This window comes from Falco cherrug, chromosome 8 (genome assembly GCF_023634085.1).
Source record: "Falco cherrug isolate bFalChe1 chromosome 8, bFalChe1.pri, whole genome shotgun sequence".
NCBI lineage: Eukaryota > Metazoa > Chordata > Aves > Falconiformes > Falconidae > Falco > Falco cherrug.
The window spans coordinates 16,800,039-16,828,030 of NC_073704.1; the positions used below are offsets into that span (position 1 = coordinate 16,800,039).

The following is a 27,992-nucleotide window of genomic DNA, read 5'->3' on the forward strand; positions in this document are numbered from 1 at the left end:
GTACATTCACTCAATATTAACACTGTTAAGATATGTCATCACTTTAGCATATGTTCTTTGCCTGATCAACTGATTCAAACCCTGTAACTTGATCTAGATATTGTACTTCAGTATTGTCCAAGTCTATTCACCAGGTTTTTTTAGTGCACCAAAGTGGGAAGTGATGGTTATTTAATACTTTTTCTGAGTGTTTGCTAGCAAGGAGTTACCTTTCTGTTCTTAGCCTGAAGGATAGTTACAGTAACAATGCCAAGATAATCAGTTGTGAAGTAAGCCTTGATACTTATTACATGAAAGAATCCAATAATCCTTTATGTGAAGGAAAACGTGCATGTTTAAGAAAGAAAGAGAAACAGATTTTACAGAGAATTAGATCTATACACTTCAGATCTGACTTGCCATTGAGACGTCTTCAAACAGTCTTTAAGTACACTGCAATCACAAGTTTCATATTAATCCAGTGAACATCAGGCATCAGCACTGGCTGACTATGTTGTCTTGCCAGAATGCATTAACTCCTCTCATGTGGAAAGTACTTCCCAGCTTTAGAGGGCAGGACATGCTCCTTGTCTATGCTGCTCTTAACCACTCTTCAGAGATGTTGTTAGGATAATGTAAGAAAAAATACTGCTTCTCATTAAGGTTATGATGCTTACATCTAAAACTTTGAGCAGTGAATAATACCTAATAAGAAGTATAGCATGAAAATATAGAAATAATATTAATAATGAGTTATTACATTTACATATTATTACCAGACCAGAGCTGTTTCAAAACTATCTTTATACTCTTATTTTTCCGTTTTTTTTAATTATTTATTTTCCCCCATTTATAGATACTATTTTGTAATTTCTCAAGACACAATTCTTAGTTTGATAACAATCATCTTAGAGTCACTGGAAACACTGAGACACACCAAAAGCAGGATCCTGCTCTCACTAAACCCAAGGAGAAATTTCAAGGTGTTATTCATTGACATTGGGTAGTCCCATTGATGCCAATGCAGATGTTACAGTATAAGCACTGCATGTCAAAAAGGGACTCCTTCAATTGTTAGCAAATGTGCAAAGCAAGGCTTGCTTTTCCTTGCTTCACATATACTTGAAGGAAAAATAACTGATCAACAGAAGATGAAATATAAGCAGTGATGTTCCTTTGGCACAAGTTATTGAATGTCAGGTGACAGGATCAGGTGGCTTTGGGAGAATTTTTCCTGTTATTTTTTTATTTTCCTCATTTGCTCATTGCTGCACAGACAACTGTTAGAAAAGGCTTTATTACAGGAGCTTCAGTATCTTCTGTCATTGCTTTTTTGAGCTGAGCCTCCACTGAGCTGTTCTATGTAAGCAGCAGATAAGCAGAAGCAATTGTCAGTCAGTCCTGAAGACAACATAAGAAATGCTTGTGGGGTTGGGATTTATGGTCTACCAGGAAATGGTTCAATAGACCATAGAATTCCACCATTGTAGAGTTAAATAATGGTTAAAATAACAGGAAAAATATTAAAAGTGTGTTTGTTAATAGAAACTATGTGAAGAAAACGCGTTAGCGAATCAGTCATTTACATGTGAGATTCCATAACAATATATGTAGAAAAATGTATTCAGAGCTATTGAAAATTTTTCAGGTTTATTAATACCCTGAGAAATTTCAGCATTTTTATTCTTGTCAGTGTTATGTGAGTCAGTGCTGCTTCTTGCTTACAATATTTTTAGCAAGCTAAAATCTGGCAGGTTTTCATAATATTTCTGCAATGATAAAGAATCTGTGACGATGCCGAATCTTTCTGTGATATTTCTCACAGTCAAAAGGGGACACAAAGAAACTCCCTTGCAGCAAGAAGTCTTTCCCCAGAAATACAGGACCAATTATGTATTTTATTTTATTGCCCAGAAGATAGACAAGAAGGAGCATGTCTTTCTGCTAAGTACTAAACAAAGATCATGACAATAGTGATATTTTTAAAGAGCTCGCTACCTAAGTAAAAGACAAGTCAGAGGGCTGGATGTGGAGCTGTGGAAAGTGTAAATGAACTATGGAACCACTATTGAACCATGTTAGGAGCAGAAGTCTCAGCGTCAGCTGTCTCTAATCATTCTAAGACCTTGGTCTTAAATTAGGAACTCCCTGCTGCTAATGAGATCCATTACTCTAATTCTAAGCCGTAAGTTAGGCCTCAGATTTTTTTCTTTCAATTTCAGTACTGTTACTGAACTCAATCTGCATGATCATAAATTACTTACAATATAAAGAGGTAAATATTAAACAAAAGGGGGGGGGGAAGATTTACCTAGTTTGAACATTCATAAATAGTAACTATTTCTGTAGCAAAGAGGGCATTAAAATCATGTTGTATAATAGATGAAATATTTTTTTTAGAAAAAATATTAAGGCTACTGCATTAGCAAGTACAAAACTTTGTTTGCATGCCAATTTAAAAATCATTTAGTGATACTTACTCTTCTGTTTGATGGTGGAGGTACCTGAAAGATACAAAATGCTGCATCTAATTTTGTTAGTGATTTACTTAGTGGCCTGGAATTTTCCATCTTCCACTATGCTCAGTGAACAGTACTAGTTATAAACATTTGTTAATATTTTATCAAAGTCTAACAATCTTAATAAATAATCATGTGGAGGAAACTAATTTAAGCAGTATAAAATATGTTTTTCTCCTATTCTCTAAGAAGTTCTCTAAAAACAAAAAGTTACTTCATTCGTTACCTAAATAATTCCCAGAGTAATTTTTTTGTTGTTGTAACTGTAATACGGTTCTTTTATGACATAAAAAGTTATTAGTAAAACTTCAAAATTGCATTTAGTGAGTATATCTGTCAATATACTAGATTACAAAGTCTTCGCCTCTGTTAAAATGCAGAAATAAAGGACACTGTCAGTAAACTAGTATGCTGAAATAATTGCAGGCAAAAATACCCTATATCAATAAACCATAAAAAAATCTGAATATTAGAAGAAAATGTTTTTTCTCTTAAGTTTCATGCTGTATACAAAAGAAATATTGGATAGTCAAAATTATTGCTTGCATTGTATTTCAGAAGAAAGGCTGACAAGCTCCTGTTGAATAGCCTAAGAACCTGTATTCTCACAGGGGTTTATTAAGACTTCTATTCATCATTTTACATTGAGTCTCTTTAACGTAAAATCAGCAATCCTCAGAGGGCCTCAATTGTATTTGGGATTTATAAACTGTGCCCTCAACAATGTGAATGTTGGTATTTAAGGAACTAAGACTGCATAACACTTGGACAATAGTTCCCAAGTTCTGCAAAATGTGGACTTACAATAAAGAATATATTTTTCTCATTTATAAACATCTGCATGAACCAATACGCTGTCTAGATCCCACAGCAAATTAGGGTCTGATTTTTAATTAAGTTTGGCATGCATCAGAGGAGTACATATGTTCAGCATATGTTTTTACCTTATACATCTTTTGCTCCATTACCTACGTATTGTTCAAAATGAATTCTGCTGCTGAATACAAACCGTCCAAATTGCTTTACTTGAAAAATAAAACATGAAATGAAAAGTAATTCACATCTTTGACAAAATGGAACCATGATTTTTCTGAAACAAAATCCATGGATTGGGGAAAAAATGACTGAACTTAGTCATCAAACCACATGCACTTTCCAGATTTTGAAACCTCATACTCAAGCTCAGTTCACTAAAAAGGTGTTAATTTCTCCCTAGTGTTTGAAGATCCATGCAAATTTTCTCCAGTGAAACTGGAATAATTTAATTGTTCTGAATTTTTAAAAAATCATGTTTTCATACAGTTCTGATGCGGGAAGGGCTCAAAATATAAACCCTGAAGCTCATCACCTTTGAGAATGATGATTGTAGGTCCAATTGCAGCGATATGCTCTCTGGGAGAACTTTTCGAAATAAGCTTTATGGCCTTGAGTTGCAAACAGATGGGGATACATCATAAGTCTTTAAAACTAAGTCTAAAACTGCTGCTGCACAAACCCTAGCCTGGCTCTGCTCCTGTAGAACACCCAGAGCTGCAGGACAGTACATCCCAGAGAATTCTGCTTAGACACTTGCACCGAGGCAGATGGGACAAAATTTCCAGGACTGCGATATTTTGCATCCTTACAAAAGTAAATACAGATTTGTCTGTGACCATGTGAGTCCAGAAAGGCAGGACTGTACCTGTTATTGGGTTTGTGAGCTTAGGAAACTAAGACATTGAAGACGAGTACCTGCTGGTACCTTTCACTGGAAAAATCTAGTCTTGTAATAGTCTTGTTAGAAACAAGATTTAAATGCCTTGAGAAAGAAAATACAAAGTAATTTATCTACTTAATCACTCAGGCCTCTCAGAATAGTACTTCAGGAGTGAGGGAGGTGGCAGAGTTGCCATGGAGTCTGGAGGTAGCCCCAAAAGCAGATATTTTATTTTTGCCCTCCTCAGCTGTGCTGCCTGATGCTCTGCAACCCCCAGGACAGGAATGTTGCCCAGCACATGATGCCCTAAGCAAGAAGAGAAAAAGGCAGGGGATTTACTGTTTAGTGAGCCCCATCAGCTACACAGAAGGCTGAAAGGGAGTTCTGATTATCGAGAAAAAAGAAAAGAGAAGAGATTTTGTGCAAAAGAGTATTCAACTGATATGGGAAAGTACTGACCGACCAAGGGAGACCACTGAATACAGAAGTTAGATTCACAGATAGGTCTTTGTGCTAATGCAGAGTGCACATGTAGGAACATGCACATGAAAAAGGAGCTTTGCCAGAGAACTTATCATTATAGGGTTTTTTGCCCAGCTTCTTGGTCTTAATCACAAGCCTACACTTAGCACAGCTATGTTTGCTAGCTGGAGACTCCTTGTTTTACAGAGAGCAGCCTCCTTTACCCAGTTATAGCTCTTGATCGTCCCTCTTGCCCACTCAAGCCTCAAGGAAAGTGAAAACAGTGGATTCAGTGAATTCTCAGCCCCAGTCACATCCCATAACCTGAACTGTTATTTCCTTATTTCTAGGGCAAACAACCAAGGAGACAGATCATAACTACATGTTTTTGATGGATTACGTGTTTTTGATGGGCATAGCACAAACATAAAACTGGTCAGCACTTAAAGGCATACGTCCTGCATGCTTATGTGGTTCCAAAGTTTGCATCTTTTAAAAGTATACAGAGCTTAATGCTAGGTTTTCCCTAGGGATAAAATGTACATAGTGATTCTTTGTTGCTGTATTTTTCATATATGATAGCAAATGTTGTTTGAGATGAAGCTTTAAAAAATCTATGCATACTGTTAATATGTATTTGTTCTAACAACATCTGTGGCCAGAGTGGTTTTCTAGAGTTTTCTGTGAAATTCACTTAAGTTAGTCAAACTGCTTTGGATTACTCCATCTCTGGCCTCTTTCCATCAGTGAATTATCCCCCTTGTCTTCACATAGATGCAGTGTACAGTAGGATGCATCAGGACAGATACTCCAGAAAGTCCAGTGAACTGACTTTGCTGACACTTCATCTATTTGGGTTAGCAATTTTCTGCTGTCCAGTTAACCCCTTAAAAAGCCTTTGTAATTCAGAATAGTGGAGCATATAATTCTCTTTGTATGGAACCAAAAAATTACAACACTACATATGCATTTATTTACATGTGTTATGATACATACTAAGCATACATATTGTACATATATGGATGTGCTACAATCTGTCCTAAATGTATATGTTGTCAGGTGGTCAGATGTCATATTTCACCATGGATGGAGTGTGATGATGTTGGAAAGAAGCTGAGCTGCTAAGAAAGCTCTGGTTTAGGGGAGCTATGTCCATTACATTCTCTGGTTCTCATCCTGGTAAGACTGGCATAGGATATAGAGGTTTAATTAGCTATTCAGATTGCACTCCAGTGATTTCTAATCAGCTTCTGGCAATGTACAACACAATATAATCCAGAATGTCTCCAGAGTAAAACAAAGCACCCTGTGAAATTGTATCATGGTGAACTCTTATTTGTGAAATTATTATAGTTGTGTCCCCCCCCAAACACCCCCAATACCACAAACAAACCATAAAGAGGTTGAATTGGAAGGAAGCAGGGCAGCAGGCATATAGTGGTCTGAATGACACCGAATCCAATAACAAATCTGTGTAAAAGTATGGCTTGCATTCTTATTTTTTAAATCATGGCCTGTGTTTAAGAAGGAAGAGTACAGGAGGTGGACAACAGACAAGGAACAGCTAGATCCAAGGGTGAGGCCAGAGGGCAGGAAAGCAGAGATTTGGAGGTTTAAACTTAAACAGGAGAAGGGATCACTTGCAGAACTTGGTGGATCTATGAAGCTTTATGATTTCTGGGAAAGGACAGATGACAAAAGGGATTAGATGTTTCTGGAGACAGTTAACATTCAACTCAGAACCTAGCTTTTCTACCAACATTACCCCAGACAATGTGTCTCCAATACAGTCTGAACAGATGTAGCTATTCAGTAAATAACTCTTCATTTTTGTAGCCTTACTTTAGAGTAATTTGTAATATGAAAACTGTTAGCTTGAATAGTGCATCAACAGCCTCTGTAGATACCGAATACCAAGTAAATACACTGTTTTACTGCCTTTCCCAAAAATGACATTATTTCTTATTAGCATTCAGTGCAAGAAAATAAGTTTTTAACCTGTTAAATGAAACTGTTTTCACTTTAAAGTAACAGTAATTTGAGTTGTGTGAATCCTGAAGGAGTACAAGAAAATCCTCTCCTGAAACAAGTAAGAAGCTACTTGTTTAATTTTCCTGTTTTGCCCATGGGTGAAGTGAAAATCTGAGAAACAACAGCAGAGCAAAACTGGGTTTCCACTGAATAGTTTCTCAGTCTGTTCTTTTTCATTTGGAAAAGTGCAGAGCTGCCTATTGGGAAGACTGAGACAAAGAGGGTCTATAAACCACAAAGGCACACTACATTTTTGCCTGGCATGAATCAGCTGAGACCCATCTCCTTCAGTGGATCTATTCCAATTTACACACACAATAGGGAGCAGGGAGTCATGAGCAATTGTAGTTCTCTGCAATTCTTTATCCTTTACAGTAACTCCTTCTCCATGTTGCACGCTAACCAGAAAGATGTGAAGATAACCATGTGTTTCTAAATAACCTGCATTATGAGGTAGGGAACGAATTCATTAACATTTCCTCCTTTTCCCATTAGCAGCTTCTTTTTGCACAGAATGAACGTAAAACTGGGTATAAAAGACATTACAAGCAATATTTCATGTGTCCTTTTAGCTGCTTTGAGAAACACAGCTGCTTTAGAGTCTCTTAGGACCACTGCATTTATGCTCCCAGCACTCATCTGACAAATAGATAGTTGATAGATACTTTCTAAGATTCTTTTGATATTTCAGGAATCTATAATCGGAAAGCATATTTGATGCCCACAGTAATTGGTAAAAGATTAAATAATTGTGTAATTGTTTCAAAAATCACGTATTTAATATTTTTATGATGACAGAGACTTAAAATAATAGGGTTTATTTTACCTTATGTTACTTCCATGAGGTTATGATACATACATGTATAATTTTTAGAGAATGCAAGAATTACTGGGACAGAAGTTTCCCAAGACACACCACATTTTCTTATGTACTTGTCTACAGTAAACACTCATATAGTCAGGGTGAGGGTAGTTTCCTGGTTTTGGTTTATTTTTTTTTACGTTGTAAATTTTTTGAGTCCTTAATGAATGCTGTAAAACTGGTATGAAAATCCCTAACTCACAAGACTGTTGTGAGGAATAATTAGTGAATGTTTGTAAGATGCTTTGAAGATGAAAGGTGTGATATAATTGCTAATTATTTATTATTACTGTCTTCCTAATCTTGGACAAATTTGGTTGGTGTGGAAGTGAGTGATTGATCTTGCTTGACAGAGGTATGCACAGTGGGAGAAGGGCCTTTGCAAGCTTTACATTAATAATTCTCCCTGTGAATCTCAGCTCTATTCTGAATCTCTCCAGCTACCCTAACCCTCTGCCTCTGCCTGGCTTTGACAGTGCCCTTCAGATTAAATTGCTACACTACTGCAGTCTCTGGGCCTGATCCAACAACCCATGAAATCAAAGAAAATTTTTTCCATCACTTTCAGTGAACTGGGCAAAAGGTCAAAAAATAGGCTTTTATACAGTATTTTGGAAAATAACTAAACAACAAAACCCTGTTTTCTGAAAACTGCCCATATTTTCTCTCTGCATGATTAGCCTGATACATACTGTCACGTTTTGTCAGTTGTGTCAGATCATATTCATATCATACAATTTCCTCTGTACACAATAACATGATTTTTTACATGTCTGTTCAACTGTGAATCTGTAGCTGTCTACTGCATTAAATTATGTGCAACTTCAGCATCAGTATACTATATCATATAGGGCAAGACATTTTGGTGCTCAGGACATGAAAGCAGTTTGGTTCCCGCTCCTACAGCACCTGAAAAAGTATTATTTTCTCTGCAAGGTGAAGGGTCTCTCCCACTGCCTTCACAACTCAGCAGAAGCTGCAAGCCACAGCCAGCTAATTTTTGCATGCTTCTCTCTGTCAGCTGTATCTCAGAAATCCCCCTATATTGGAAACTGCTCCATTCAGCTTTCTGATTGTGAGGATGCACCATGAGTGGACACTACCATGACGATTGGGAAACCAGATGTTTGCTTAGAATTGGGCTCCCTTTGACTTTACAGACCATTCCAGCATAGGAAAAGGTATTAAACACGATTAAGGATATGATTGCTTAAATAAAAGTGAATGGGTATATGACAATATTTGTCAGATACAGCAGGGTAGGAAAGTATTAAGCAAGAGGAAACATGTAGGAATTTCTTACTTGAAAGTACCAGTTCACATCCATACATGCTGTCAGTGTGATATAGGCAATTATCAAGTAGGAGGTAACAGATTTGGTTAGCCAACATTAAAGCTGGAGCAGCTCAGACTAAAATAAAACCTGTGTTGTTACCGGCAATGGCAGTTATCCAAGGACTGTGATATATTCTCTGTCACTTGCCATTTTAAAAGCCAGTTTAGATAGTCTATGTGTTCATCCAAATGATAGAGTGAATCCCAGGCATTCCTATAGCTGATGTGAAGTGAGGAGTCAGGCTCCCTTCACCATCCAGGCATCCAGGAGTGAACTCAGTAAAGTGTAATGCATTGGGTACATTCATTGCTCATGATGCCTATCAAGCAGAGGTGACAGTTACCAGCTCAATATATTCCAGTCATCATGGACTGTCACAGCATGTAGTGCTACTAAAAACTGAGGTACAAACAAAATGATTTCTGTGGCAGTTGGTGAATTGCCTCAGCTGCATACTGAAGTTGCCTTCCTCCCAGTTTGGCATGGGTTAGCTAGCTCTGTTGTATAAGGGAATAGCACTTGAGCTGCAAAAGACAAAATAAACCCAATAGAGAGGCTGTTCTCCACCTACAGGCATGACAGATTGCATCCATATAGAGCTGTAATGGTGATCTGGGAAGCAGAGAATGTGTCAACCCAGACCTAGAAAAGGTTTCTGTGTCCCCAAAGCAAATGTGCTTTTTTTTTTTCTGTTTGTGACTCCCAAGTGTCTCAGCAAATGTTTTGGGATGTTCTAGAACTATGGCTCTCAGACTGTGTAGTATTAACAATTACAAATCAAGCAGTGGGGTGTGGGGCTGCTGTGTGTGCTTACACTGGGAGGTCTTAAAAGAGCAAGATCTGTATTTACAGGTTTTGTCCACCCCTTTTTAAACCTATTGTGAGCTGTGGGGGTTTTATGTCATCAGACCAGGAAGTAATGTAATTACTTTCAGTTTGTTTTGTGCTGGTTATTTCTTTTTGATGTTTCTGTCATTAAAGATACATAGCTAGATCGCAACAATCATTGAGATGTTTTAAGATCATGTGCAATGAATACATTGGTAACATTAGACTTGATGCTGTACTTAGGCAAGTTGGTACACAGCAATGAAGTTGTTTGAAAACTCCCATCTACCTCAGTGAAGGTCTAAGGGTTGAAATGGAGGTAGAAGGTACTTAAAGCACCTCTCTACCTCCACAGATCTGGGCCTTAATTTATAACTACATCACACAGTAAAATAGGATTAGCTTCTTTATGAGCTTCCTTTAGTCTGTTACTGCTCTATGGTACAGTGCCCTCAGAACAGATACAAAAAAAGCTACTCATGAGACCTCCAAATTCTTAGTGGTTGCCCTGGCTGTGTATTAGGTTTTAAATGTAGCCTTTATCCATTTGATCAGCAAGATTGCTGTCTGCCATTAATAGAAATGCTATTGGAATTGCGAGGCAAGTTTGTCATCGGGTTATAAGCATTATGTCTCACCATTATAATTCTAGTTTAAAGATATGATAACTGAGGGAAATAACACTGCAAAACCTGAAATATTTGTCTTCAGTGCTCCTTAATCTAGTAATATATTATCTTGAAGTGCTGAGGAGCCACATAAATATCAAAGCTTGAGCCTCTACATACTCAATATTGAATTACTGCCAATCTGGAAAAGATTAATTATTTGAATTTAGAGAGGGACGGCTTTGCTCAACGTATCTGAGTACATTACACATAACCTTTTTCAGCTGTCATAGGAGACCCCAGATGGACCTTTCTCAGACTGTTTGGATTCTGAGTGAGATATCTGAGATTAAAGGAAGAGTGCCAAGGAAAAGAAGTCTGTAGTAAACACCAGGAAGGTTGACAAGGCTATGTGGCATCATCTCTAAAACAGCTAATTCTTAAAAATCATACTAACAGAGGTTTTCCTTAAGTAAAGGAGTTAAACATTGGCAGTTACATATTATAATAGACAGGTGATCATTGCCTGTGCCGAAAATCCTAGTTAGTCTAGGATAAGTGTAGCTTGATAGACCGAACCAGCCCTGCAGACCACAAAAAGTTTGCCTCTCTAGTAACAGTTTTTAGAAAAATCAGTAAGTACTTCCTGATTACTTAGAGAGTACAATTACTGAAATTATTAGAAATCCCAGTAAAGATACTACAAGATGCTTTAAAGGAAAATAATAATGCATCAGAAGCAATGCTGTGCTGCAGATAAAAAACTACTTTTGATCTATGCAAGTGGACATGCTGTGCATGGGAGAGGCTCTGTGTGGGAGGAGTGTAGAGGAAGGAAAAAAACCAAATAAAGGGAGCACATGCAAAAAAGGACTGTTTCCATTTTTCCATGTAAGTATGCAACTAATTCACCTCAGAGGCTGAGTGCCTGCAAAACAGTCTCTAAATCTTTTGCAAAACATCTGTGCTACAGATGGGCGGACATGGACGCTCTGAATCAGTTCTGCATTTACTAATTTATTACCACCTGCAACAAGTTTATCATATATTACTTTCCCCAGAAGGTAAATTATATGGGCAAAACACACAGGGCATAGCAACTGTATCTGAAGAAGTGTCATAATATTTTATTGTATTACTGGCAAAGATTCTGGTGAATTCAACTTGCGTTTATTCAGGTTATGTGTTGTACATGGGTTTGGATGATGGATAGATCCTCCCACAGGGTCCTATAGAAAACAGAAACAAAATATTCCACTGAGTATGGAACTGAGTTTTACAGGGATTAAATGAATAAAAGGACACGATGCAATTTTCTATCTTCTGATTGAACACTACAGAATGAACCCAAGTCTCTTTTTTTCCCCAGTGCCTGACTAGATTTATCCCATGTACTGTAGATAAGAACTGCAAAACAGGACAAATGAAGGTACAAAGAGGTATAGGCCATGAGCTTACATCTTTAATATGCATAAATATACACTTGAAAGAAAAATGTAAACAACCAGTAAATGTTGTGATAATAATTGGAAAAAGCTCAGATGTCTCTGTAGCCCTTCAAATTGGACTATTAATTATATTTGTAAATTTTATACATTTATTCCAGCAATTATATTAAAAGGCCACACTGTTCCAAAAGACTTTGCCCCATCCAGCCTTCCCTGGTACCCATAGTACAAGTGTTTCCTGAAGAAGCAGACAGATTTAATGAAATAATATTTATTGCCATGTTTTCTTCTCATTGCTTTTTTTATATATATATACATTTTTACCTTTCATATTTGTTTCTATTCTATATTTGTGACTGAACAATGACTATTATCTTCTGCATTTTAAGACTAGACTTAGCTATATGCCACAGAGAAGTTTTCTTATACAGACAGAAGATTAAAATATGAAATAGAGAAGAGAGAAAATAGCTGTTTGATCAAAGAAAGTACCTTTATTCAGCTCTTTCACTCTGAGGTATATTCAGAAAGGAGCTCACAGCCTTCAGCTGAGAACAAAAAAGTTTACAAAATAATAATTTTATTATTGACTTGAAGTAGGATGTTTTCAGAAACATTCACAAGTTTTTTTGTAGTCATTACAGAAATAATAGATATTTCCTGGACAAGTTCCCATATAGTGAGTTATGTCTAACAAGGATATTGACAGAAGTCCTGCTGGGGATCACTGGGAAAAGAAGGGATTTTAGTTAACTTTTTTCTCCCAGGGATATATTTTAAGCAGCGCCTTAATTTAAAATTTTCTTGATTATATTTTTTTATTTATTACTGGATTCACCTCCTAGACTAATTTTAACTTTTCTTGCTCATATATTTTGATTGAAGAATTTAAAGTATCTAGTCTATTTCTGCTTGTGCTGATGGAAACAAGGAAATTCTCATTCATATAAATGCAAACATGGTTATTAATTGATGTTAAACCTATTCTTTTAATCTTGTCAAGAGTACATGAATTGGTGTTATGGATAAATTTAAACTGTTCATACAGCTACCAACTGACTTCATAGAATGCTTGCAGGATGGTTTAACAGAAACAGTCACCCTTTAGCTTTTGCCTGGGCCAAAATCTGCTTCTTTTCTCTGTGCTTTGGCTTACAGGTGAAATTAGGTATTGTATAGTTTTATGTACAAGTCATTTTTTTTTGCACCAAAAGCCTACTGTATAGACAGTTTTACTGAAATTTCATGCACAGCAAGGGCATTTAAAGAACAGTAGCCAAAATATGTCTTCCATTACAACTTTTTTCAAAAAGCGTGGACCTAACATTTCTGGCAAAACAGAGGATAAATCTGATTTTGTTGACATGATGCCTTAAATATAAGCGACACATCTTTTATTCAGAAAAATTTCCAGTGATCAGAACAGTCTCTTCCCAGGCCAAATAAGAAGAGAGCACAAAATGTAGCACAAGTGCATAGAGTGCCTTAAAGTGAAGTATCTCGAAACTGCATCTGCAAGTGCTCTGGGAGAAATAAAAATTCTGACCAGTAAATGTCTTGCATCCTTCTTACTGCTCATAAAATAATGCAAATTACATTATATGATTTTGTAATTCATACATGAAGTTTGACATTTTGAAATCCCCAGTCAGACGTGAGGTTTTTAGTATCATATTTGTTGAAGTATTTTTTCTTTATATCTTCAATGAGTTTATTTCTTTATCTTCACCCTGGAAAACCCCTTTTAAACATGTCTGCCTATCCCCTTACCAATGAGGCAAACTCTGCAGCAGTCAGTATGCTCAATAAATTTCCAACAAAGTCAACACTTTCTATTTGCACTTATAAGAAGCTTGACTAGGGGCTTCAGGAGGGGTTTTTATTAAGGTGTTTGCAATACTGTTAACACTTTATAAACCTTCTGGGGTTTTATGGCAATCAGATCTTGCTTTGTTTTAAAATTTATTTGCTGCCTTTGTTGCTGTGGAAAAAACGGTTAAAAAAGACCAGAGGAAACATTTAACTATAAAGAAGGGAAACAGCTGAAACAAAGACCAAGTACTGTCAAGTGGATAATGAGGGGAAAATACATCTCTCCAATATCCACAATATTATCTTATACTTGGAAAAGTGAAAGACAAAAAAAAAAAAAAAAAACCAACCCAAAAAACCCCAAACCAACAACCAAACCAGAAAAGAGATGGTGTCTCTTGAAGTTACTCTATCACAAATAAATCTTAACCATCTGAACCCTGGGAACAAGCTTAGAATTTGCAGTTTGAACTCTTGAGCTTTCATAAACTGCAGAGATCCACTGAAAACAGTGCACATCCAAATTCTCTTCATATAATACGTATCTTCTTTTGAGAAAGCAGGTGGTGACTGTTATAATGTTCTGATCTGAGGATCTGATTAAAAGTTTACTAAACCTAAGGAAGCTATTTAAAAGAGCTCAGCTCAGGCCCTGTAGTTCTTGGCTTGGGTAAGAATAGCAAACCTGCTCTTGGAGCTTAGGTCGCACCCAGAAACATGTTACAGATTACAGTCTCTTGATCCACTTAGGGGGGAAAAAAAATCAGTCCCTTTTTATGCATTATTTTCATGTAAAATGGTACTTCAAATTTAAACAATAAACTAACAAAGAACTGAAGCATTTAATTCTGATTCAAATAATTTCACAGATATTTCTTCTTCTTTTCTAAAATTTGTCCCTGATCATAGGAATATATACTTAATTTAAAATATTGGATTTTTTAAATGTGATTTTAATAATGACTTTTACCACTTAATTTCAATTCCCATAAAAAATTATGATACAAAAACTAGTTGTTACACAAGGTGTACCTTTTCCTTTTTTATTAGTGTTAAGGCAGAGATGCTGAGAACATCAAGAGCAAACTGTCTCTTGATATCAATAGTGAGGTCACAAATATTTCACACTTGATTTAATGATTTACTAGGTGGAAGAAAACACAATGACACTTGAAATAATTCTGTAATTTCACTATTGTTTTCATTATATCAAAAAGCTCCCTCAGAAATATTGCCTAAGGTACAGTTCTACTAAGAAGTTTAATTCCATGTGCCACCAAACAGCAGACTGATTTTTTGCTGTGCATGACTGAACCTTTTTCCTGTGTGACTATGTGGGAGTCCTATAGAAGAACTCTACAGTGTGTTAGAGCATATTAAAACTATGAATGGTATGAAGAAGAATTATTAAAATCAGTTTCCTGGTTTCTTAAGGCACAAGGTCTTTGAATGTACTTCAATATCTCTTAAAATGTTGCAGATACTGAATCTGAAGCCCATGTGGCTACTTCTAATATGTGTAAGCTATAAGTAAACCAATGTAAATTCTATTCATTTGTTTTTTAAACTGGATGCTTTATTATCATTCTTTTTCACTAAAATATACATCCTTAACATTCAAAGCATTAATTAAATTTTAATGTATTTCAAAAAGTTTCCAGACTTCATGAACTGTTAATTAAATACAGCTCAGGCTTTGGTTACATATCCTTTTAAGAGTTCCCATTCCGCTGAGTTTAGAGGTCACAGCAGGTCACCCTGTTCAACCACGGTCTCTCATGCAACACTGAAGGATGTTGCTCTTTTCAGTGAATCCTCCCATTTCTCTGTAAGCTTATTGGGGATGAAGTGGGCATGTAAAATAATCATGTGTTAGAGATACAAAAGAATAATTAAACAGCAGTGTATGCTTTCTGGAAACATTCTCTTCTGATAGTTAAGTGCGTTACTTTTAGACAGTAAAAATAATTTTAAAAAGCAAATTCTATTTAAAAAATAATAAGTGACACGGCGTATTAGAATGACTTTGAAAACCATCAGTACAGTGTGGTAAATTTGCACCTGTAATACCATGAGGAATAAATCTTACCTATTCGTACTATAGGCAGGTATTCTTTTTAACTCATTTATTTTAACACCTTTTCATCCAAAGCACGCAGGCTTTCAGGCAAACAGCCAAGTGAGTCAAAGGGCAACCTCACATGTATCAGTTATAGTTCAGGGCTTGTTTTCATGCAAAAAGATTCATCTGAAGCAGCTAAAGGTGGAATTTGAAGTCAGTTAGTTATGTTACCTTAAATCCCAATGAGTGAATACTCTCAGTCAGAATAAGTGATTTTAAACAGAGTAGAAAGGGATCGATGTGGTTTACTTATTAACAATTAAAAGACTACTTAGATTTTATCTTTCCACATGTTCCTTTGTAAAGATTTTTAAACATTAGAAAGACAGCTCAGGATCTAGTCTTGAACTATGTAGACTGTACTAGCATTGGCACAGGACTCAAAATCGCTCAAAATATATGGTTGGGCAAGTGGGAATGGTTTGCGATTGTGCATGGATCTTGCAGGATTCATGAGATTTCCACTGCTTTTTATGGCAGTTTGCATCCCGAAATTTTATTTCATTCTATGTATTGTACACTGCCATCAGTTTCCACCAAAGCTAATCCAGCCTCCAAGTCAATAAAGGCATTCATACTTACCTAAAACTGTGTTTTCCCACAATGTTTCTTAGATGCACCTCAAGGGAACCTTTCAGGAGTTACAGATCTGGGTCATATGATCCCATAGATAGGAAAAACACAAACAAACAAACCCCAAACCACAACTGGAAGTCTCAGCTCCTACTTGCACAGGATGGTTCATGTTCTTTTGTTTGTGAAGGAGATGCTCTGATTTTTCACAATGTATGGAACCCCACTCTTCCTCTGGGATATCACTGTTTTACACAGTCTTTGGCTGTGTTGAACAAGCTTACATCTTTGCTCATGAGAAGTGCCTTATGCCAAGGACAATGGAGGAAATGCTGTATACAAGTGTCTGCCCTTGGAAGCTGTAGAGGTCACAATATGTTGGTATTTCTGACACAAATCAAAGAGAGGTCATGAAAATTTAAATTGTTACAACTTTCATCTTCCCACTGATACATCTTGTTACTACCACACTGTCTTCACCACAACATGTCACACTTTGCTTCCTTTTATGCCTCTCTGCATACAATCTTCTGTTAAAAATACTTGAACTATTATGTTCATTATTTTTCTTGATCTTTTGTGTGTGTCTGCTTCATAGCAGGGATTCATTTTCTAGGTTAATTTAAACTCTTTATTGGCAAGGTGGAAAGGAATATAGTCAAAGCAAAATATACTAGCTGTTTGTGATAGCACAGGAGTCCTTCTGTGTCAGCACCCTACCTCTACTTTTTTCTCCATGGAAACAGGTTATTTTTTATTATGAAAGATATTATATTCCTGTTGCTAGGTACAGTATACAAAATATATGCTCTTAAGAGACAGCAAAATACCCTCCTCTATACTGAAATCCCAGAACGACCTTGGTTCAACTTCAGTCAGAATAATCTACGTTCAGAGTATTTGGTCTACTTCAGGATAGTTAATCCTAGTCCCCCTGTTAGAATACAAAGGAGTATAGTGGATAATTTCCTGCCAGCACACTTATGTGAGTGCCTATTGCTAGCCACTGTATCAGTTATATATCAGAGAAATGTAAATTCATGTTTCTCACCCCATCTAAATATTATACAGCCTTAATAGTCTGCACCATTCTCCCAGAAGTTAGAAAAGAAAAGCAGTGCTATTTTTTTCTGCATTTTTCCACAAGTAATAGTAGTTGCTCTTCAGACAATATTTCATAATTCTGTTTTTGTTTTCTTTTTGGAACAACACTGATTTCATATAAAAGGGCCTAGATGCTAATGCAAAGAAGACCAAACAGGTTTTAATGCAAAGGGACCAGATTAGGAGACAGTAGGGATTCATAGAACCAAAACATCAGATCAGCTCAGGCCTTACTTTAATTTGGTGGCAGATTTTTAATACATTTTTTTGCAGGAGCTCCACATGGGCTTCCAGCACATTTCTTCACGGTAAAACACAGAAACTTTCAATGAATGCAAAATAATCCCAGTGTGTAACACATATTTAGGCCAGTACTGTCAATGAAAGAATACATACATGGCTGTGAAGTCCCTTGTGCATTTCTGTTGAAACCAGGAATGGTGACACCTACATTCCTCTGAAAGAACACTTTTTTTATCTGGGAGTCTCATATTTACTGGTCTACATTAAGTTCATGCCTCTTTTTCCTGCTCAGTTAGACCACACCTAGCTAATTCATTCCTTTTCAGCTTCAATAACGTTCTTGGACTTTTAAATATTACGGGAAAGGCAGCTTTTTACTTTCACCATGGTAGCCTGGCTGACTATACTGAAATAATCCTCTCCTTTTCTCTGCATAATGAATGTGTCACAGGGACAATGGTTACTCTGTTTTGAAACAATATGCAAGGAATGGACATGTTTCATGATGCTAAAATACACTTTCCCCCTTTTTTTCAATTTTTAGTAGGAATGGGTATATGATAGGAATTTAGTGATGAAATAAGGGGCAGATACAAACCTCCTGTCACTGCCCTTACATAAATCAGCGTAAGAAAACCAGATTATTTCTCATGTGGAGATGTCATTATTTATTTCTAACAGATATGGTGCATACGCTCCCCCATCTTGAGCTTCAGAGCTGTCCTAGGGAGACTGCCTCCAAGGAGAGGGCAGATATGGTCAGTTAGCCAGGTGCCAACTGGTAAAATTGTCTTTTAAGAAGTAATTAACTATGACGTTAGACAGTGACTAACCTCTTCAAGTTTCTGGATGTCAAGTAGACAAGCAGAGGGGGTATTATGCAAGACATAATTTACTGTAGCATTCAGCTAAGCCAAAATAACTCCATTGAGACAATAAAATTGCAGCAAATATGTATTTTCTGTATTAAGTTGTAAGATACTCCAGAGTTTAGCTGTGGAAGTTGCTCCTACAGCATCCACTTGTCTCTGAGGACTATGTGATACAGGTTACATGCAAGAGAAAAAGCAGTTTTCATGTTAAAACAAGAGAAACTCAGCATCTGCACATTTATCATCATGTAGCGCTGACATTCCCCAATTGTACTGAGGAGATCAGAAAGCAGTTCCCTAAGACTCATATTTAAACAGCCCCGTAGTGGTTTTTGTTTATTTTTCTGGAAGTTGCAAGGCAAATAAACATGGTGCTATGGGAAAGGTCCTCAGGGAGCCCTATCAGTGGGAAAATTTTATCTGCTGATAGCTGGGTTACCATGAATCTAGAATGAGCAATTCGCTTTGCCTTAGTAACAAGAGTTGGCTGCTAAAGAAAACCATTCCTTTAAGCAACCTGTATGTACTTTTTCTTTTCTCTGTTTCAGAGTCCCCGTTTTACACGAGCACCCAGAGAGGCATATATACTTCTGATTCATGTGTGGGCTTGAGCTATCCTGATTTGCTGGGCTGAAATACCATGAACTCCAACACTGTGCTTTAATCCTTCAGCCTGAACAGCCCTAAAACCAATTTTAAATGCACTGAAATGACTTTGTAATCTCTGGGAGCATACCTTTAAAAGCATGCTAAGAGCTGGCAAAGATGGAAACATGCTGACTCTATAGACAACATTAATAGCACATCAAGCACGATTGTGTCTGTGTCTCCTAAGTTTGCTTTTTACAGTCAAAGGTCATTAACTGAAATTAGGCCAAAAGAAGAATGCTTGCAAGCAGCAAAACATCACAGTTATCAGATAAATCCTTCTTAAAATTAAATCAAGTGTTTCAAGTACAATGAAGTCCTAATTAATGCCTGGTCTAAATGCACTCTGTTTCCTTCTGTCAGTGAAAACATGTGGCTTCATTGCTGTAACCAAAGAAAAGAAAATTTATAGCATAATGGCATCACAAACCTGATTTTAAAACAAAATTGGTGTGCTCTCATGTTTATTTTGCTCAGTGCTGTTTTTAAGGAACACACTGCTTTTCCTCAAGAAGTTCTGGGCAGGAAAATACATGTATTTAGGGGGCAGACTGGACATTTCCCCCAGAAGTGTTTTAGGTATACTTTGTCACCTGCACATGGTACAGCTCTGTTGCATTAGCAGCTGTAGTTTCACCTTCCACAGGTGAAGCAGTCTGCCTTCCCTGCAAAGGGGTACTTCCATGGACTTCAAAAGCACAAGGGCTTGATTGCTGCTAACTTCAAAGCCAAAGAAACAATAAACAATCTGACTCTGATCCTACATTGCTGCTCTTCATGATACCATATTCTGGTGCCAGAAAGGCACAGTACTAGCTTACTGTACTAGCAAAATCAACTTCCAAAAGAGAAAATGGCATAAGGTATTTTTATTTTAACTGGTCTAGTGATGAGCTGTTTTTTAAAAAAATCTCATTCAAATGAAATCTTTGGGGACACTGAATTTTAAATACTATTAAAAGTAACGAGCCTCACAACCTCTGCAGAGATTCCCAAAATTTTTCCTTGATTTCATAATTAAGCTGAACTAACATCACTAGGACTCAATCCTTACCATAGATGCGGTTGAAAGTGTCCTTAAAAGACTGTATCAGTAATTGCATGTCTCAATATAATCTCTTCCGAAAGAAGACTTAAGTGCAAGACTGTCTTACATACATTGTCCTATGTACTGGGGCATGTTCCTTCCCATATAAAATTATTCATTTGCTTAAGTGTTTCATGACTAGAATTTGAGTGCCGTGACAATGCTGCAATGAATTTTACTTTTTGCAATAATTGGATTATTTGCATCTAATCAAAGTATTAATTGATTTATTTCATTTTGTAAGTATGAATTAAAGAATATTTGCCTTGTGTTAACATACATTATTGGCTGCTGGTAGTTGGCACAACAGGTGGGTATGCCATTTTATGTCTCTTTTCTCTATTAATAGCCTAGAACGTCATCATTCATTTTAGAAAATGCACAGACTTAAAAATAATTACTATTTCGACCCTAGAGAGGATTCCACAAATATCCTACATTTAGCAGTCAGCTAATAGAATAAGTGTATCAGTTAATGGCTATAAATAACTGAGAATGTAAGGTGATGAATTAGTGTTGATCTGGATTCACTTTGTCAAATACAATGATGACAATGTGAAACTGCTGGCTGCATAATCAAGCTCTTAGCAAATCAAATTACTGATAGTGTAAATGTTATTGAGAGCGCCTGTAAATAAATAAATACTAGAAAAGTACAAAGCATCCAAATTGCTGCATTTCATACAGTTCAGCAGAGATTTTTAGCTTTCTTTTCCCTCTCTTTTTCATGTGTTTACCAAACTGTTACAAAACATATGCACTATTTTTGAGGAAAAATAACATAAGCCAAGCAGAAGGATCTGTTCATGATCAGAATGCAATGGCCTTCATTATATTCTGGTTTGCTTATAAGTGACTGATCGAGAGTTAGCAGATGGTGTTTTCTTTCACCCCTTTGCCTTTCTCTTATTTAATTACTCCAACTTAGTTTATGTGCTGGTTCTATAATGCGTAATAAGCATGTGTATTTGTAAGATCATCGTTTCTATGATCTCCAAATTCAGCAATGCTTAATCTACCCTCACTCAAGTATCTTAGACCAGGTATTTAGGCTATATGCCTGAGACCAGCCTGACCTCTTACACTTTAAGTTGCTCTTGGATGTGTTTCCAGCAAGTGAACAACCTAGCATCCACCTAGGAAACTGTGGCACCTGTTAAAAATCTGTCTGGTATGTAATGTACTATACTTAAGTGTCCTTCCTAGCAGCAACAGATGCCACTAATATGGCACAGAGGGACTCTGCAGGCTGCTCTGCTAGGCTATGAGGGATCTCCTTGGTCTGGGAGGGCAGTTTTCTAAGGGCTGATACATGGACAGGCAGAAAGAAAGCTTGCAGAGAGGATGCTCTGGAGCTGTACAGAGATAACACTGCCTCCATTTGACATGGTAGTTAAAACACACACTGTTATTCATAAAACACAACAATCCCATTGCTATTCTCGTAACAGTCCTCTCTTCCTCCTCAGTCTCTATCTTAACTCCAGACATTCAAAACATACCGACAAGACTTATGGTGGGTTCTGGCTCTCATCTGATTATGTTTCTTTCCCTCCAAAGTCAGTTCTGTTTCAAAACCAAGTGTTTCTCACAGCTAGTACCTCACTAGCAACACTTCCTACCAGGAATTCAAGGTCCAGCCTTGGTAGATTTACACCAAGTCATGACTTGGACCCGAAAGCCCTCCCTTACAGCCTGATGGACCACAGCTCAAGGGGCATTCCAGAGTGGAGGGCTTCCTTTAGCAGAAAACCACAGCACAAAAATTCACTCATGGTTAAGAAGATTGAGACTGGGAAGACATGAAGGATGTGGGGTGAATAGTTTCCTTCCATCTGCCTTTTCCTTAGCGAAAACTCGGAAAAAGAAGGTTCCTCAGGCAGGAACATATACAGCCCCTAGGGCCTGTGTGGGCTAGAGAGAGTCACATCTCTCTTCTCACCACTCCGCTGCCACCAGTGCAGTTTCTCAGATCCAGGTGCGCAGCAGTTACATGAAAAGGTTTTGTCTCCCCAGATTGCTTTAAGTTTAACATTCTTTCCTTTTAATAGAAGTTCTGCAGGATCAGAAATTCAAATACAAGTTCATTTTAAAGCAATCAGCAAACATGATACTGACACAACTTTTTTTTTCCCATTACTAGGGAGAATTCAGAATTAACACACCCACAGCAGCTAAATTCTGAAGAAACTATGTTATTTGCTGTGTGATCTACTAGAGGACATCAAAGACAACTAAACTGCAAGCTTTTGTATTGAATCAAAATTAAGAGATCATTTTATTTTCTTGCAACTGTTTTAGCACTGATCTAAGTAGCGCAAGTGAACTTAGTGATATAGAAACTGTGGAAAGATTTAGTTGCTGAAACTAATATAAATATTTGTCTTTAAGTGGCGTGCATTATTTATATCCACTACAAATGTCCAGCAGATAAATTCTGCTTGTTTCCATTTAAGGTGTAGATTCCTGGAATTAGCCAATTTTCTTCAGCAGCAATGTTTTAATCTGTTCCAGGACATCTGAAATTCTGGAATATCTGGAAATTCTTCTGACTTGCAACTTAGAAGGCTGAGCATGAAATTATTTTATTTCTCTTTTAAGGGCGCTTTAGGCATCTGATGATTACTAGACAGACAGACCAGGCTTATTTTCTTTCTCCTGACTTCACACTGCTTCTGAGCTAAAGAGCTATAAAAATGGTGCTTTAGAAATGGTTAATAATACAAGACCTAACTTCCATCCCTGTGAAATCCCCAGATGCTCCATTAAGCTGGATTTCTGGGTTGTTTCCACCTCAACAGGAGTATTGGCCCCAAATACTATCCATGATCTGTTTCATTCTGGTTAAAGATGGAGTTTTAGGTTTCTTGCCTGGTTTATTCATGACGCAGTCACTACAAGCCCTTTGGATAAGGACTTCACACAGTGCGTGTGAAGTTCAGCTCTAAGGACGGCGTTACACTGCATTAATCCAATGACTTTAATACCTTTACTCCTACTATCTTACAGCGATGTAGCTGAGAGCGAGTCAGGCTGAAGATTTTGCGTATAGGTGATTCCACTATTTTTATGAGGCCCTGCAGGCTCTAATTCTTTGCACCATGTGGGAGCCTTCCATGAATACAGAGTGCCATCTGTGCTTGGGTCTCATTTCTTAAAGAAACATTTAGCTTTCTATTCATGCTTTCTGCATTCCTGGGGCTGAGCAGCATGTGAGTGTGTTACCCCTTCCTCCCTTGTGTCACTAGAGTTTATTGATCAGCCTCAGGACTAAAAACACAGCAGAGAGCCCTGCTGTTTCCAGTAGCTGTTGCCTATCTTTTGAAGCATAGATGAACGTTTGAGCCATAATGTATTCTTTCGACACAAGAGTATTAACCTTTTGTGAAAAAAAAATGCAAGAGATTCTCAAACTGGGAGGAGAAAAGGCACTGGAGCATCAGAAAGCTTGCACACCAAGCCTTTTGCTTCAGCTCTGGCAGTCTGAGCCTCTTGTATCTCTGACTAATTCTCTCCCTGCTCACCACAGGAATACTAATTGCCAGATGAAGCTCTTTGTTCAGCTAATGCTCTAATTGTTGCTTAGAAGAGGAATTGTCTCTTGCAATCATTTACTCCTAAGGAAACTTGAAATCTTAATTCTATGGTTGAGTCCAGAGAGTGCACAGTTATAAAACTACTGAAATTACCAGACCAGAGTCAATGAGTCAAAAAAAAAGCACCATTCTTTCTGAAATGGGTTGTTCAAATCCAGATAAGTAATCACAGGTGAGATGCAATTAAGTGTTTTGCATCATTCTGCTGTGTCACAAAAACCACAAGACATCTAGAGTTTCAGTATGAATGAGAATCCAGAAGTTTAGATATGCATCACAGTCACGTTTGACTTACCAGCACTAAACCACAGGAGTCCATAAAAGCTACCCAAACCCAAGAAACATTAAAACAGAAAAGCACAATCTTAATGTAGGTAAGCTTTTGAATGGAATAGGTCTCTGTATTGCCTGCATTTTGATTTATATCCATCTAGCCTGTACCTGAATCTCAGAATTTAAAAGAGCTCTTTGAGGTGCATGGACACATACCTATTCTGCAGCTTACTATGGACAAGAGCAATTATTTGGGTGCAAGTTCAGCTTCTTCAGCTTTTTCAATGGTTTCAATGATTAGGATTTGTGACACTCTACTTGAGCCCGATGCCTGGATTAAAAAAAAAAAAAAAAAAAAAGAGAGAGAGAGAGAGGAAAAAACTAACAGAAAAAACCATAACCAAAAAAACACTCCTAGCTTCTCATGAGGAAAACCACACATAAGTATGTAAGAGAGAACAGAATAAAAGTAGAAGATACATGTACCGCTATAAACAGGTCAATAAACTAATAAACTGATGCCATATTATATGTACAGATAAAACTAGTACAGAAGAAAGTCACATAAGCGATTAAGAATTCAGAGACATTTTTTGCCTGAAGGCACTTCCTGGACATCTTTCATACCTTATAGAGGAGTCCTTAGTGCATGCTCTGTTGACTGAGATCCTAGGCATGGCAGCTACCAGATGTCATCCATTCATTAAGACTGAAGTAATCTAATGAGAAGCAAGACTTCTTAAGACTGTTGGTAGTATAAAATAAAACAAGACAAAAATATGTAAAAATATCCTGCTAATGTATTGCGTAGTGCATTTTAGAGCTACTTACAGTATATAATACAAATCCCACTTATTTCTTCACATAAAAGTTTCTTCCTCTTTGACCTACCAAACCTTAGAGCATTAGACTAATCTGATTTCCGTTTTCTTGACTTTTCAAAGCTTGGTAATACCTTTAAGTTTCTTTTATGTGGCCAGGTTTCTTATGATATCACGTAACTCTTGTGATCTCACCCCAGATTTGCTGAGTGTAACTAACTAAATTCGTTTTGTGGCTGTATCACCTTTGTCTCTTAATAAACCAGTGTGAATGCTGACTCTTGCAACCACTCATTTCCAAACATGCAACTGCATACTCTCACATGTGGGAATGAAGGAGGCGGCTGTGGAAAAAGCCCTGTAAAGACAGCAATCATTATGCTTGTAAGTGCTTGCTGTCCCTGACCAAGAATGTTAAAGAATTAATTACTTTTAACACCAATTCTGCTCTGTATGAAGTATGAATTACTGATTAATGAACTCCAATCTGTTCCAGCTACATCCTACACCCCATATGGCATATAAAAAACCCTCTTAAAAATAAAGTTATAAAAAGACATCTACTAAATCATACCCCAACCTATGACTAAAGTAGGGGTTATATCTATAATCTTATGACTTACTACATTATTCAAAACAGTTTTAGAAGTTACTAACAAGGATTAAGATGCTTCTTTGGGAGACTGCCTCATTCCACCAAAATGGCTTTATCAAATTTTCCCAGATATTCAGGGCAATTATTTATTCTTTTATAGATGTTGATATTGAGTCTAGCAAGAAGAGTAACAGGTAAGATATACAGAAAAACTTCTAGATAAACCAAAAATTCCCTGTACTTAAAATATATTTTAACAAATAAGGAGAAATACCTTTGCTTATTACTTATCAGTGATGATGGGACCATATTAGATGTACTTTCTTTCAGTGACACAGCTGTCTCTGACATCTTACAGAACAATTTCTTTCCATTTAAAGTCTTCTTTCTTGGCAATGCCCAGAGGAATGTTACTGGCAGTCTATGGCATATGACAAAATAACAACTGTTAGAAGAGCATTTCTACCTACCTCAGTTATGCACAAAGAAGGCAGGGAAACAAAGTAGCTGGGAGCTGTTTGAAGACCTAGAGCAGTACATATGGAATGAGATACAGCTCTCCTGGGCCATGTCTAGATGGCACACAGCCCCAGGGAGACCAGCTGCCCTAGGCTCCTGATTGTCCAGGCTGGGAACCTGATGGCTGTGTGCTGTTGCTCCCCTCACTTCTGCTTTCCAGGTCCCAGCCAAAGCAGCCAGGGCATGGTGAGAGGCAGGTAGGCTGTTACAAAATCCTCCTACCGTCATGATGGAGTCCAAATGAAGCATGAACCTAGGCATAAGCACTCAAAACGCTCCTACCTGGCTCAGACATAGCCTTGATATCTTGGCTACATGATTATGCTTGTGTCCTTAAGTTTATGGGGAGTGGGGTTTTAAAACAGTCAGATGGATAATTTTGGCATAAAGTATAACAAAAAGCCAAGGTTTGTGCAAGCCCTACACATCTTTTACACTTGTTTTCAATGAATAGGAGCAAATGTGACCATCAGCAAAGATTAACTTAGTTTTATATAAGATACATCTAAAGCAGAATAAATCAGCATGTAAACATGTACAGAGTATGTCCCTTGTATACACTCAATCTTGTTCTTGCCAAACTCCAGTTCCAAAAAAAATAGAAAGTTAGTAGAAAATCATATCCAAAGACTATTGGATGTTATGATCTGAATGAATAAAGGGTAGAGTTTTACTGGGTAGTATTCACTTACTTACATACTAGGACTTATGCTGTGGTTTATGGTTGGGAATTTTTTGCTTCTGACTTTTTCAAAGAATACAGGGTCACTAAAATTAAGTGGTTCCCTGTCGCCCACAAATAGCCCTTAAAATCATAGGTTGTTTTCTCTTTTTCCAGGATTTATTTGATTTTTAAAAGTTTATACTTGGTTATATACACATATTCCATAAATGTTAGCTTTTCTGTAAATTTGAAAGACCTTCAGGTGATATATAGATGATGTATGACTTACCCTGGACAGGGGACATAAGGTACTTATCAAAATTCAGGCCTGTTATTGCCTCTCCTTTTATCTCTGTCCACTATAGTGAAAAGCTTTGTATGCCCTTCCAGTAAAGGACGCAAGGCTGGCTAGCAGTCAGTGTGACAGAAGGAAAGCAGTGCAGCAGAAAATTGGATAACAGGATAAAAACCACAAGGACCACGGGAAGCCCATCAAAACTGCCTCCTCTTGTCAAAAAACAGACAAGTGACAAGCACAAATATAAAGTATTATCCACAATTCTGTATTTCTAATGATATCACAATTACAGTCCTGCTTCCTATAGGCAACCACTTAACTTTTTAGGCTTGACCTTGCAATAGCAAACCAAATGTGGTGTGACAAAACAAATCTGTGGAAGAATTGTTTGCATTCAGACATCTGACTATACAGTCCCAAACTAACTTTTTTTTGGTTATTTTCCCCTAGAAAAAAATGTTCAAAGAGTGTTGCTCAGTCACTGATCTAAAAAACATGTTGACTTAAGACCATGTACATATTTAATGATTCCAGATCGTGCATCAGAAAGAGGCAGGCAATTTAAATTGTCTGCCAACAGTTCAAGGCTGTGGCTAATTCATTACTCACACATCTCTAGTTGGAGTACTAATTTAAACTCATGTGTGTCATATTAATTGTAATCTTGTTTCAAAGTGACAAGATAAATATCTCAAGGTACATAATATATTATGGACATAGGTCAAAACAAATGAGTGTCTAAAACAGATTAACACTAAATACATGCAATATGTCATGTTTGTAAATTAAGAAAGGATAAATTACATTAACATTTAACAGATTGTTCATTATACTTCATCTATGCTTAGGCTTAAATACACTAAGAGATACTTCTCTGTACATAAGGTCTCCTCTAAAAAACTCATACAGAATATTTAGAATTGCATTCTTGGGATACAGAAGCAGCAGTTCCCAGATGCTATAAAGAAAAGCACACATTGCTAAAGGATAAACAAA

At 37.0% G+C, this 27,992-nt stretch overlaps 1 long non-coding RNA gene across 3 annotated transcripts in view; it reads right to left on the reverse strand.

Moving 5' to 3' along the window:
* LOC129736672 (uncharacterized) overlaps positions 1-27,992 on the reverse strand; it is a 70,011-nt gene that overhangs the window by 10,483 nt on the left and 31,536 nt on the right. Inside the window, exons 3-5 of one of the 3 annotated variants that reach the window (XR_008733624.1) lie at positions 25,790-25,936; positions 24,727-24,844; positions 11,427-11,550 (exon numbers count right to left, since the gene is read on the reverse strand). This is a non-coding gene — a long non-coding RNA (uncharacterized LOC129736672). Of the gene's footprint in view, positions 1-11,426; positions 11,551-14,013; positions 15,415-24,726; positions 24,845-25,789; positions 25,937-27,992 lie in introns of those variants that run through there. The other 2 variants (XR_008733625.1, XR_008733626.1) reach the window with 2 other exon arrangements.